A 13,711-nucleotide genomic window follows, 5' to 3' on the forward strand; every position below is an offset into this window, starting at 1 on the left:
TTATTGCCACTATTTTCAGAATTTCTTTTTAAATTACAATAATATACCCAAAAAGCGTGTAAGAAAAAGACAATCTTTGGAAGCTAAAACAGAGCTTTTGCCCTTTAAACCCAGAATGCAAGTAAAGGAATCACTTTGTGCTTAAGAGTTGATTTTCCAATTCTAAAATCCATACTTTAGGAAGTGTTACATTGTTCTGGAAGCAGAGAAAAGAAATGCTTGTGTAAAATGACTCTTTTCTATAAATATTAGACTCCTCCACACGTTACATTGTTCTGGAAGCAGATAAAGAAATGCTTGTGTAAAATAACTCTTTTCTATAAATATTAGACTCCTCCACACTGAAAGTTCTCTCATTATTTATCCCTTGTGTAAATAATAATACATTTTTCATTTTAAAACGTCTCCAAAATATTGAAAAAAGACATTTTTGCTTTTATTTGTATCATAATTTTTATTTAATTTAAAACATTCTATATACTACACATTTTTGTTATTCACTATGCTAAAGGAAAACATCTAAACAATGACAGCTTTATTTAGTTGCCATTTTTCATGATTCCCTGTGAGGTCTTCATTCACATTAAAGAGGGAAATCAAAGCATTTAGGTTTTGATTGACACCACTAAGGATTATTACACTCCAAATGAGGATAGGATGCAACATGTACTAAAAACATTTCTTTCTTTCAGTTGTTTCTTAGTATAAAATTAAAATCTGTGGCTTCTGATATTTATTATTGGAGGTAGACTGGAAATTGAAATGGGATAAATCTGTGTAGAACTCAAAAATTGATATAAAAATTCACAAGTTAAATAGACCACAAGATAGATTTTGGGGTATTTTGGACTTGGTGTGTTGCTTAATAAATCAATTTATATTATGCATAATCTCCTCAAGAAGAGCTCTTTGAGCATTTTGGAAAATATTCATATATTCACATTTAATGATGAATTTAGGCAACAAGAAATTAGACACTAAAGTGCTAGTGTATGAGAATAGTAGCTAAGTAAACACTAACTACGTTTGTCACTATAGCCTGTAGAACGTTCCTAGGTTTGCAAGGTTCTATGAGATAAGAATGAATGTCTCTATCTGAAGCCCTAGTCAATGCTCTGCTATTCTGATATTAAGACTGCAGTGTTGGTATTATTATTACTTTTTTTTTTGAGAAGTTTTTTTTCTGAGGGCATGTGCACTTGCTGGAGAGACAGACAGAGACAGGAGAGGAAAGTGTGAAATCACCCCCCCCCAGGGGGATGGCAATGCTGCAATCCTTTTTCCTCCATTCTCCTCCTGAGATCTTAGGCACACATGTACAAGTGCCTGGTGTGATTTCAAGCCACCAGGTCTGGGACTTGAACCTGGTCGGCCATGTGGGAGTTCAGTGATGAAACTGCTATGCTATCTGCTGACCCCCAAACTTCAGCGTTTTACTCTTAAATACGTTTGTCTTATGTTTGGGATAACTGAAAGTTACTTTTTGGTCAAGGACATGTCCCTTTCTATTCTGAACAATAAAGGTATATTATAAACGCGAACTCATTCCTTAGCAAGATAGTGAAAATAAATAAAATATTGTGGCTTTTGGGAGAAGCAAAGAATATTATTAGCAATAATCGTGCCTCGGATAAACCTCATTGGCTACGATACTGCCACTGCGCAAAGCTGGCTAAGAATATTATTATAACTCTATCTTATCAAACCACGTGGAGACATATTTAAAAAGTGCATTAATTTTAGGCCAGCCAGGTGGTATGGTAGTTAAGGCAGCTGGATCCCATATGGCTGAAAGCCCAGTTCAAGTTCTGGATCCAGTGGCTTAAGAAAAAACACCAAGAATGTGTGCATGTGTGCAGCAAATCCTGAAAGGAGTGTGGAGGAGAAGGCACTGTGACATGGTCATACTCCCTGGGGAGCACTTTCTTACTTTCTCTCTCTCTGTCTCTGGCATATGGTATGTAGCAAATTTTAAAATAATAAATTTAAAAAATGCATTTTAAGCCATTTTTCAGAGTTAAATCACTCACAATTCCAAATATCTAGGGTAAATCTAAACCCTGCAATAAGATGAGAAAAATATCTGCCAGTGACTAAAATGGTAATTACATGGCTTATCTGATAGAACCAATATAAAGTAACATACACACCCATAAACAAAGAGCCAAAACCTTGATTATAAAGGAGAATCCCAATAATTTAGAGACAAATACCTGTGTGTGTGTGTGTGTGTGTGTGTGTGTGTGTGTTTCACCATCTCAAACGTTTATCACTACTTTTTTTGTGCACATTTTGATGTATACATTAAATTGTTACCAACTATCATTACTCTACTGTGCTATCCTCAAGAACTCGTTCTCCTTACCTACCTGCACTCTTCAATCTGTTCGCCAAATTCTCTCCACAGCCCATCTCTTACTCATTTCCAGTTTCTGATATCTACCATTTTACTTTCCACCTCTATACAATCTAACCTTCTAGCTTCTGTTAATGGAGTGAGAACATACAGTATTTGTCTTTCAGTGCCTGATTTATTTCACCAAGCATTATTTCTCTAGCTTGTCCATGTTGACTCAAATGACTGTATCATTTTTCATGATTAAACAGCATCCCATTATTTATTTATAGCTCATTTTCTTTATCTATTCACCTTTTATTGGGCACTTACATTGATTCCATATTTTAACTATTGTGAATAATGTTGCAAAAAACATCGGAGTGCATTTCCACCAACAGTAAAGGAGAGTTCCCTTTTCTCCACACCATTTCAGCACTTGATTCTGTGCCTTTTTTTTTTTTGGATAAAAATCATTCTAATGGAAATAAAGTAATACTTCCTTGTAATTTTGGTTTGTATTTCTCTGATGATTAGTGATGTTGAGCATTTTTTCATGTACTTCTTAACCATATGTTTGTCTTCTTTTGAGAACTATTTTTTTCTGATCATTTGCTAAGTTTTTGAGTTATTTGTTTTTTTGTTTTTTTTTTTGCTGGTGAAGTGTGTATATTCTTTATTATTCTGCTTATTAATCCTGTGTTGGATGTATAGCTTGTAAATATTTTCTGTCATTCTGTAGGCTGTCTCTTCCCTCTGTTGATTATTTCCTTTGCTGTGTGGACACTTTTTAGTTTGATATAATTCCATTTATCCATTTTTGCAGTTACTTGCTATGCTTTTGAATTCTTTTTTATATAAAAACACTTGATCTAGACTGTTCCCCTATGTTTTCTTTTAGTAGTTTTATAGTTTGGGGTTTTATCTTTAAAATTTTTATTCATTTGAGTTACTTCTGTATCTAGTTTGAGATAGGGATCTTGTTTCATTCTTCTGCATATGAATACCCAATTTTCCCAGTTCCAGTTATTGAAAAGATTTGTCTTTTCCTTCACTGTATATTCTTAGGATCTTTGTCAAAAATTAGTTGGCTGTAAGTTTGTGGGTTTATTTCTAGTCTCTCAATTCTGTTTCACTGGTCTGTGTGCCTATTTTTGAGCCATTAGCATGCAGTTTCAATTAATACAGATTTGTAATAGATTTTGAAGTTAGTTAATTATGCTTCTCTATTTTTTTTACACAAATGCACATCTCACTTCTCAGCTCACTGGTAACTGGGAACAATCACTAAGAGAGGACTAGCATGGTTAGTAGCAAATACACTGAAAGGAGTGAGAACCTGAGTAAATGCTATCAAGAGAGAAGGTAAAAAAATGTTCGAGGTAACCTGAGACAAGATAGTGCAAGGATAAATAGAAGTCTCAAAAGACCCCTAAGGTTATTACTGACTCATGTTACATTAAGGTAAATATTCATAATGGCTAAGGATTTTAAAAAGGTTAATATAAACTTTTTATATCAAGAAAAAGGTAAACATTATTTATTTGGAAAATTAACCTTTTAAATATATTATTCTGGTAACCACATGTTTTTCTGATAGTAACTCCTTCCTTTTAAAGTTAAGTCTAATTCCAAGTGAATATGAGGCAAAATATATAGTTGTTACATATTCTGTAGGAAGTGGTGCTCTAATATCGCTATTCAGTTTTGGTTTTCAAGATATTCTTGTATTTAACTTAATTATATTAACTTATTTATTTATTTTGAAAATTTTTGTATTTACATTTAATTGTGAATCTTTACTGCATAAAATATGATTTTTCAAAGCATGCATGCAGTGTGTGATAACAAATCATGGATAGTACTATATACATAATTTTCAACAAAGAACCTTAACCCTACATTCTTGTGTCCGTAAATCTTTTTCTGCTGAGCCCCTCCCACCCAACCCTCACTATGCATTCCCCTCCCATACAGTCTGTCTCTGGTATCTAAATTTGTGCTTCCTCCTATTACGTCTTCAAATCTTTCAGTTTCTGCTATAGAATGCAGACATGTGGTATAGACTGAGTAGGGACAGAGTGTGTTTGTCTTTCATATTCTGGCTTATTTCTCTCAGCATTAAATCTTGTAGATTCATCCATTTTATATCGTATGGTAGAAGCAATTGTTCATTATGGCTGAGTAATATTTTATTGTGTTTATGTGCCACCTTTTTAAAAACCCAGTTTTTAGATTTGGGACACTTAGATTAATTCCATGTCTTAGCTATTGTGAATAATGCTGCAATAAACCAAATGTCTTTTCAACTAATTGTTTTCCTGTCCTTTAAGTAAATACCAAGCAGTGGAATTACTAGGTTATATGGTAGTTCTATTTGTAAATTTTTGAGGAATCTCCATTTTGTTTCCCACAGTATCTGTACTAATTTACATTCTCACCAGCAATGCAGGAGGGTTCCCTGTTCATCGCATTTGGCCAGGACTTGTTCTTAGTTTTTCTTTTCTTTTTCTTTTTCTTTTCTGTATTTCCTTTTCTTTTTTCTATTTCTTTCTCTTTTTCTTCTTCTTTTTTTTCAATATAGACATTCTGAATGGGGTTAAGTAATATCCTCACTCGGCTAAGGCAGTAATGCACAAAATTTAAGAATAAAGGAAGAGGGGGACCAGCAGTTAGCATAATGGCTATGTCACTGGACTCCCACGTAGTCGACCGTGGTTCGCGTCTTGGACCCAGTGGCTTAAAACTCATACCGGGCACATGTGCGTGCGTGCCCAAGATCCCGAGAGGAGAATGGAGGAGAAGGGATTGCGGCGTGACCATGCCCCCTGGGGGGTGATTTCTCGCTTTCTGTCTCTATGTCTCTCTCTGTCTGTCTGGTGAGCGCATGCACCCTATAGCGAAAACCTCTCCAAAAAAAAAAAAAAAAAAAAAGAATAAAGGAAGAGATATCTCCCTACCCAACCTCAAAATATATTACAGAGATGTGATAATCAAAACAGCATGATACTGGGAAACAGCAGTTAGCGTAATGGCTATGTCGCTGGACTCCCACGTAGTCGACCACGGTTTGTGTCCTGGACCCGGTGGCTTAAAACTCACGCCGGGCGCATGTGCGTGCGTGCCCAAGATCCCGAGAGGAGAATGGAGGAGAAGGGATTGCGGCGTGACCATCCCCCCTGGGGGGTGATTTCTCACTTTCTGTCTCTATGTCTCTCTCTGTCTGTCTGGCGAGCACACGCGCCCTACAGTGAAAATCTCTCCAAAAAAAAAAAAAAAACCAAAAAAAACCCAGCATGATACTGGCACAAACTCATAGAAAAATGATACAGAATAGAAAATCCAGAAATAAACCCCAAACATATAGCCAATTGCTTTTTGACAAAGGGCATAACACAATCCAATAGGGAAAAGAAAATCTTTCCAGCAAAAGGTGCTAGAAGAACTGGACATACAACTACCAGAAAATAAAACTAGACCCCTATCTCTCACCATTAACAAAAATGAATTAAAAATGTATCCAAGATCTAAATGTAACACATTAGACTATAATATAAAGCTACTTATGAAAAACCTAGGGAAAACCCTTGAAAATATTGGTTTAGGCAATAAGACTCCTAAAGTTTGGGCAACAATTTCTAAAATAGAAAAGATTATATTAAGCCAAAAAAACTGCACAGTAGGGGAAACAATAAATAGAATGAAGAGAAAAATTACAGAATGGGAGAAGATATTTTTAAACCATGCTTCAGATAAGGGATTGATAGCCAGCATATGTAGAGAACTCCAGCAGTTCACCCACATAAAAACTTTTTTGTTTTTACATAAAAATGTTTTATTTCACTCAAATGATTTTAGTGATGTTTATTTTTATTCTATCAAATATTATTAAATGTTGTTTGTTGTTATATGCTCAACAAATATTTTAAGGTAACAAATTAATAGAGTTTGAATCTTTTGGACAATTTTATAGAAAAGTCGGAGGATGTTATACAAATTATTTTAACAATCACTTAACATTGAGTAAAATCAGTTTCCTCCAGGATGCTACTGATATTCTAGTATAATAGATTCCCTAATTATAATCACAGATCTGATATTGGAGCTTGATCTCCATATTGTGGTGCATGGATGGATAGCATTTTTAGAAACAAAGGACTTATCAAAGAGGGAGAATAAAATTGGATATTTTATTCATATTTAAAATTAATTATTAAATATTAAAATCTCTTACATTAACGGTGCCAGTCATTGGCCCATAGATCAAGTCCCACGTCTAATATACTGCCCAGCTCTTGCAATGAAAAACAGTCTACTATTGTACCTGAAGGCAACTGTCATTGTAACTCATTCAAGTTTCTGTTGCCCAGTTACCTGAATTCCTGGATTATATTAACAACTACAGTCATACTCAATATATTACATATCATACATTACATATAACACTGTTAATGTACACCTTAGTAAACCACAAAACTTGAAAGAGATGGTGATTCACCTAGTTCTAGAATAGCCTCTTTTTTTCTTAAAGAATTATTTTATTTAACCTTATTTATGTTATTTGCTTACTTATTTTAACTTGGTGAGAGAGAGGAGTTGGGGAAGGAGAGAGAAAGTGAGAAAGCAAGCCACCAGGTCCGGGACTCAAACTGTGGTTGCCCATGTGGGAGTCCAGCACCCTTAACCACCACGCCACCTGCCAGCCCCAAGAATAGCCTCTTTTTAAGCCATGTGATGATGTTAATAGTATTAACAAAGTAATTAAAAGTAATGAAGTTCTTTAAAGCTTCAAAATTAACAAGATTCTTAAGTAGTCCATGGTTAATGATGCAACATGCCTCCTTATGTACAACTCTAATGAAATATGATCTGAAATTTTGAAAAGCTAAGTACCAAGAATATTAGATAAATCTATTTCACCTTAGATGAAATTTAGTCAGCACCAAATGTGTGCTTTAAGAGATTTTCCCTAAAGTTGATGATGCATGTTTACCAGATTGCTTGTAAGTTTTGTAGCTGGAAAATGAGAAAAATGTTTCTGGAATTTAAATAAACAAATGTATTTAAATAATGTATTAAAGCAATATACTCAGTTTGGAAGAATTGCTAGATAGTGACTGAAAAACTATGTAGATTTCCAAAACCAGTCTCAGATTATTGTGTGACAGAGACTTTATTTCAGTAATACATATTGTAACATTATTTTTCATGCTAAAGATATAGTCAAAAAGATATGTAAATGACAATAAAGTCTTCCTTTATAACAAAATTTTAAAGGTAAGAGTTTGCAAATGTAGAAGTCAACCTTCGAGGTGTTTTATCTGGTATTTTAAAAAGGATTCTAGTGTAATTCCAGTTCTAGTTGCACACCTGAAATTTGTTCTCTACATCATTCTCAGGAATGCATTGATAACAAAGGCATGGAAGCCTAAAGTGCACGTAATACTACAGTGTAGCTTTATAAAAACAAGACTTTAAATAGTAAAATCTTTAAAATACTATGTAAAGATATGGGAATGGCTTCAAAACTTGTTACCTGACAATTATGGTGAAGAACATGAAAAGAATCAGCAGACTGAAGAAGAACTGAACATTTTCTTTTTAGCAGTTCAGGTGTCTTAAATGGTTTGATATTCTGTGTGATGTTGTAACTCGGTTATGTGCTATCTAGTATGTAGTTATAAAGAAAAGCAAACATTTCTCCTCAAAATGTATCTTACTGTTTTTGAAAGAACTTTTGAATAAGATATATTCAATCCAGCATTCAATCAAACATTCAACATGTAGTTCAAAATAAAGTAGGAGAAAATTTTATATCATGAATGGGCTTTCACTTTTTAATCCTTTATCTAGCCATACACCTGTATCATACAGGTGTATCGTACCAGTTTCATGGTATACCTGTACGATACCAATTTTCAGCTTCTTATGTAGTCTTCTACAGTTTATTATCATATAATAGGATGAGAATGTGGATTTTTATCTCTCCATTCTTTTTCACACAGTATGTAGAATTTATACATACTGTTCAAAACTTCAGTCTATTTCAAATAACACCAGTCTTATAAACCTTCATCAACATATACAGTAAATCTTCTTTTTTTTAAGTAGCTGCTTGATATTCCTTTATATGGATTCAGCATACTTAATTCATAGTTGCCTATTGATAAATATGTGTTAGCGTTACATTTTGTTAATGTAGGTGATCATTCTTCTCTGTTCTTGTGAAGAAAGTCTTGGCCATGTGTCTTGCTTTGACCAAGGAAGAACAAGTAGCAGTAACACAACTCACTTATGGTAGAAACTTTAAGAGATGATAAATGGTTGACATCTCTCTCTCCTCCTCCTCCTTTTTTCTTTAATTCTTTTCTTCTCCTTGTCCTCTTCTCCCTCCTCTTCTACCCTCTCTCCTCCTCCCTTCCCTCTTTCTCCTGTGCCATCAACTGTTGCCATCACCTAGTGCAGTAGATAACTTTTTATACCTCAGTGTAACTGAAACTTTCTACTTTTTAATATACACCCCCCACCTCCACATTGCCCAGACCATCTCCCTTCCCCCAGTATCTGGTAACCAGGTTTTTACTCTATTTTTGCTTTCTAAAACGATCTTTCTTTTTATTTTCTTCTTATTTCATGAGAGAGAAGACAACACTCCCAGCAGGGTCTTCTGCCACGATCTATCACCAGTCTCAGCTGGCAAGATCACAGGCACCCAGTATACTTAGGCAAGTCCTAGGATGTAAACCTAGCATCATTTTTGCGTGTGATTCCAGTTCAATTACTACGACATCACCAACTGGCCCTTACTCTCTGTTCCTAAGAAATCAACTTCTTTAGATTCTATATTGGAGAGCTTAACCAGCACGATAAGACAAGAAATATAAAGAACATGTATAAGACTTAAATGTAAATCTACTATTATTTATAGATAACATAATTAAGAATAGACAATATCTGAAAGTGAAAAAAATATCACAGTTGACAATTTAAGAACATCACTGGATATAATTAAGCATATACAAATCAATTGTTTATATTTCAGCAATAAACATCTAGAAATGATTTTTTTGAGTTTTTTTTTGCTATAGCATATGTGCATTCACCAGAAAGAGAAAGGCATAGAGACAGAAAGCGAGAAATCACCCCCCAGGGAGGATGGCCATGCCACAATCTCTTCTCCTCTATTCTTCTCTCAGGATCTTGGGCATGCACACACGTGCATGTGGTGAGCATTTAAGCCACCCGTTCTGGGACTCAGCCACGGTCAACTACATGGGAGTCCAGCGACATAGCCATTATACCAACTACTGGTCCTTGGAAATGATATTTTAAAAATGTATCAACTAAAAGGTTATAGAGAGGATGTTATTACCGTGTTTATAATTACATAAAACTCAGCAGAATTCTAGGGAATAAATCTAAAGAAATATGCATAAAATCTTTTTTTTTTTTGGAGAGGTTTCTGCAATAGGACACGTGTGCTTGCCAGATGGACAGAGACAGACAGAAAGCAAGAAATCACCCCCTGGGGGGGGGTGGCCATGCCGCAATCCCTTCTCCTCCATTCTCCTCTTGGGACCTTGGGCACGCATGCACATATGACCGGCATGAGTTTAAGCCACCGGATCTAGGACTCGAACCACGGTCAACTACATGGGAGTCCAGTGACACAGCCATTACGCTAACTGCTGGTCCCAAGAAGTATGCATAAAATCTTTACCACAGTGTTTTTCAACAGCCATTCTACAAAACTTACCCTGGGTGAGAATTACTGCTCTATTTATTTCAACTTCTTTTATACATTCAATCACATGTTGCTTAGCCTACAAAGTGAATATTCTAACATGTGTACATCTCTTACCAGTCCAGTTGACAATACTATGAAGTTATCTTCAATAGATAATAATCCATTTCTTTGTCCCATAAATGCCTTACCTCTCTATTTTTCTCCTTAATGTCCTTCTTCAGAATCTACTCCTTCACTCACCCTCTTCCCACACTGTATCTGGTTTTCCCAACCATTTATTAAATTTCTAAAACCTTTAGTCATTATATATTTAGTATATATTAAGTAGAGACATACAATTTCTCTTCTTCATATCCTGGCTTGCTTCACTCAGCAGTAAATTTTCCATATTCATCCACTTTCTGTCAAAAGCCAGGGTCTTCTTGTTTTTCTATGGCTGAGTCGTATCCCATAGAGTATGTGTGCCATAAGGACAGAAGAATTTTTAATTGGAAAAGTGCTTGCACATTGTTTATCGTGGCATTACTCACAATTGTTAAGACATGAAACCAACCCAAATGCCCATGAACGATGAATGGATTGAAAAAGTATGGCTATTAATGTTTTTAATTGAGTATCTATTTTATGAGCTTTGTTTATATAGGTCCCCATTCCAAGGGACTGAGATTAAATGCCAGTAGGACTTAATGCTTGTTCAGTGCCTTTTATAGTAAGATATCTAGTGTTAAGGCCAGCAGGTGGTGTAGTTGTTGTGGACTGGACCCCCACAAGGCCAGTGGTGGTTTGAGTCTCAAATTCAGCAGCTTGAAACTCACATCAGGTGTATGTGCATGCATGCCCAAAATCCTGACAGGAGAATGGAGGAGAAGGGGTTGCAGCATGACCAGCAATCTCTGTCTGTGTCTCTGTTGAGCACACATGCAATAGAGCAAAAACCTCTCTTAAAAAAAAAATAAGAATCTACTATCTTCAACAGCTTTTTCTCTTTTTCTTCTTCTAGACTCCAGATACAAGGGGCTATTTCTTGCCCCATGAATAAAACATGCAGTTTTGGGTCTTGAATTCTTACCTCCCTCTGCCAAAAATATCTTTTATCCCTTTCCCTTCTCTCACTTTCTTTCTCTGTCTTCTTGATACACCTATTATTTAAGATATAACTGATGCCATATACTTTTCAAACTTTCTCTTAGTATTTATAATCTTAATCACTTTTTCCTTTTTGCTCTCACAGGAAATGTTTATAGTTTTTTGAGAGATTTTCACTGTAGGGTGCGTGCCCTCGCCAGACAGACAGAGAGAGACATAGAGACAGAAAGCGAGAAATCACCCCCCAGGGGGGATGGTCACGCCGCAATCCCTTCTCCGCCATTCTCCTCTCGGGATCTTGGGCACGCACGCACACGCGCCCGGCGTGAGTTTTAAGCCACCGGGTCCGGGACACGAACCGCGGTCGACTACGTGGGAATCCAGTGACATAGCCATTACGCTAACTGCTGGTTCCCTCAGGAAATGTTTATAGTTTTCATACAGCATTTATCATTGTGAACTACATTATAGTTATTTTTGTATGTCTCTTTTTCCTTTCACCTGGGATAGACTGTGATTTTTGATAGTTACATCATCTTATCCATCTCTGTGTCTCCAGTGTGTGTACACAAATTGCATTCTTGTGGGACTGAATTTTAATCGTCCATAGACCTGTTTATCAATGTTTTTTACAGAAACAGAAACAAAACCCTTTTGTATCTCCTTGACTCCTAGAGGAGAGAGCTTGAAAATGGTTTTTAGATATTGAGAGAATATTCTGTAAACAAATATAAAAACCCAGAAATGAAAAAAGGTAAAAATTTTTATATGTGGTAAATGTAATTACCTAAGTAAAACTTTTATTAAGGATAGCATTGATAAACCATTGTAAATGAAGATTGCTTATTTATTCAGATATTGCCACAAGATTATAGTCATTTGGGCTTTACTAAAATGATACAATAAATATTTAAAATCCTATGTAAAATCAACTTTAAAATATGAAAGACATATAGATCGAAAATATATTTTCTATGACAAGACCTCTCTCAGTTACTCATGAAATCAGCCTATTCAGTCTGTCTTAGAGAAGGAATTTATGAAGGGTCTCCAAAAAGCTCATGGAAAATTCAAATTATGAAAAAGAAAATATGCACCAAATTAAAATTCATTGTTTTGCAGCAAAATAAACTCATACTTTAATTTCATTTTTCCAAAAATGTTTTGAAGTTCCTTTGTATGTACGAAGTATTCTAACTTGACCAGCTATTGGATATAGGATGCATTTATGCCAAAAATCTGTTGTCCAATGTTTGTGGTGGGAGCCTCGAACATTCATTTAGTTGCAAGAGTCACAACTGGCATGATACTCTGCCCCACCACCCAGGTTTATAGGACTGACATGCTGCCTCAGCAACTGCCTGGCACTACAGTTGTCTGGCGGAGATGAAATCCTGCCTAGAATGTCAGCTTTATTGTTTGCAGATATGATACTCTTCATAGTGTCTGACACCTTGTCTCCTGGGTGCTGAATTCTTCTGTGTACTCCCCAGTACTGATTAGGCTCTTACAGTGCTAAGTTTGCCACCTCAGAACTGATTTTACTTGTCACTAGCTTCCTAGGCTCCATGCCTTTGGTCAATTTTGGTTTGTGTTTCAACTTTTCTTTTTTTCTTTCTCTTTTTTATTACCAGTGAGTATGTGCACTTTCTAGAGATAGGGAAAAAGGGAGAGAAAACCTCCCAATGGGCATGGACAGGCCATAATACTTTTCTCCTCCATTTTGCCATTCTATCAGGACTTTGGGTATGCACACATGCACCCATCATGATATTTAGTTCAATTGTTTTTTAAATAGCCAGAGGGCATGTGAACTTGCCTGAGAGAGCACAGGAGATAAAGGAAGCACCCTCTAATAGGGTGTGGTTATGCCACATTTCTCCATTTCTCCATCCTGTCAGGATTTGGGGCACAACACACATGCACTGGGTGTGTTTTTCGAACCATTGAGGTCAGGATTCAAACCAGGCTGTGGGGTTGGCCTGCTTGATAGTATATTTTGAAGTCAGGTTACATAATGATTCTTATTCTACTACAAACCCTCTCCTACAACAGGATGGCTATTTGAAGCCATTTGTGATTCTATACACATTTCTTTATTGTCTTTATGAAAAATGCCATTAGTATTTTTTTTTTTTGAGAGGTTTTTTACTATAGGGCACATGCGCTCGCCAGACAGACAGAGAGAGACAGAGAGACAGAAAGCAAGAAATCAACCCCTAGGGGGGATGGTCACGCCGCAATCCCTTCTCCTCCATTCTCCTCTCGGGATCTTGGGCATGCACGCACACAAAAAAAAGAAGCCACGGGGTCTGGGACGTGAATTGCGGTTGACTACGTGGGTGTCCAGTGACATAGCCATTACGCTAACTGCTGGTTCCCACCATTGGTATTTTGATAGAGATTGCATTAATCTGTAAATTGCTTTGGTAATATAGACATTTTAACAATATTGATTTTTCCAGTTTATGGATATGTCTTTCCATTTTTTTAGTATCATCTTTAATTTCTTTAATCAGTGTTTATAGTTTTCTTTTCTTTTC

At 35.9% G+C, this 13,711-nt stretch overlaps 2 pseudogenes; both read right to left on the reverse strand.

Annotated features, from left to right (window-relative positions):
- Positions 1-13,711, reverse strand: part of LOC102485056 (kinesin-like protein KIF11) — a 107,452-nt pseudogene that overhangs the window by 53,309 nt on the left and 40,432 nt on the right.
- On the reverse strand, positions 1,545-1,670 carry LOC114006513 (uncharacterized; annotated as a pseudogene).

The sequence above is a fragment of the Tupaia chinensis genome, unplaced genomic scaffold (assembly GCF_000334495.1).
Source record: "Tupaia chinensis unplaced genomic scaffold, TupChi_1.0 Scaffold148587_1, whole genome shotgun sequence".
NCBI classification, from domain to species: Eukaryota; Metazoa; Chordata; class Mammalia; order Scandentia; family Tupaiidae; genus Tupaia; species Tupaia belangeri.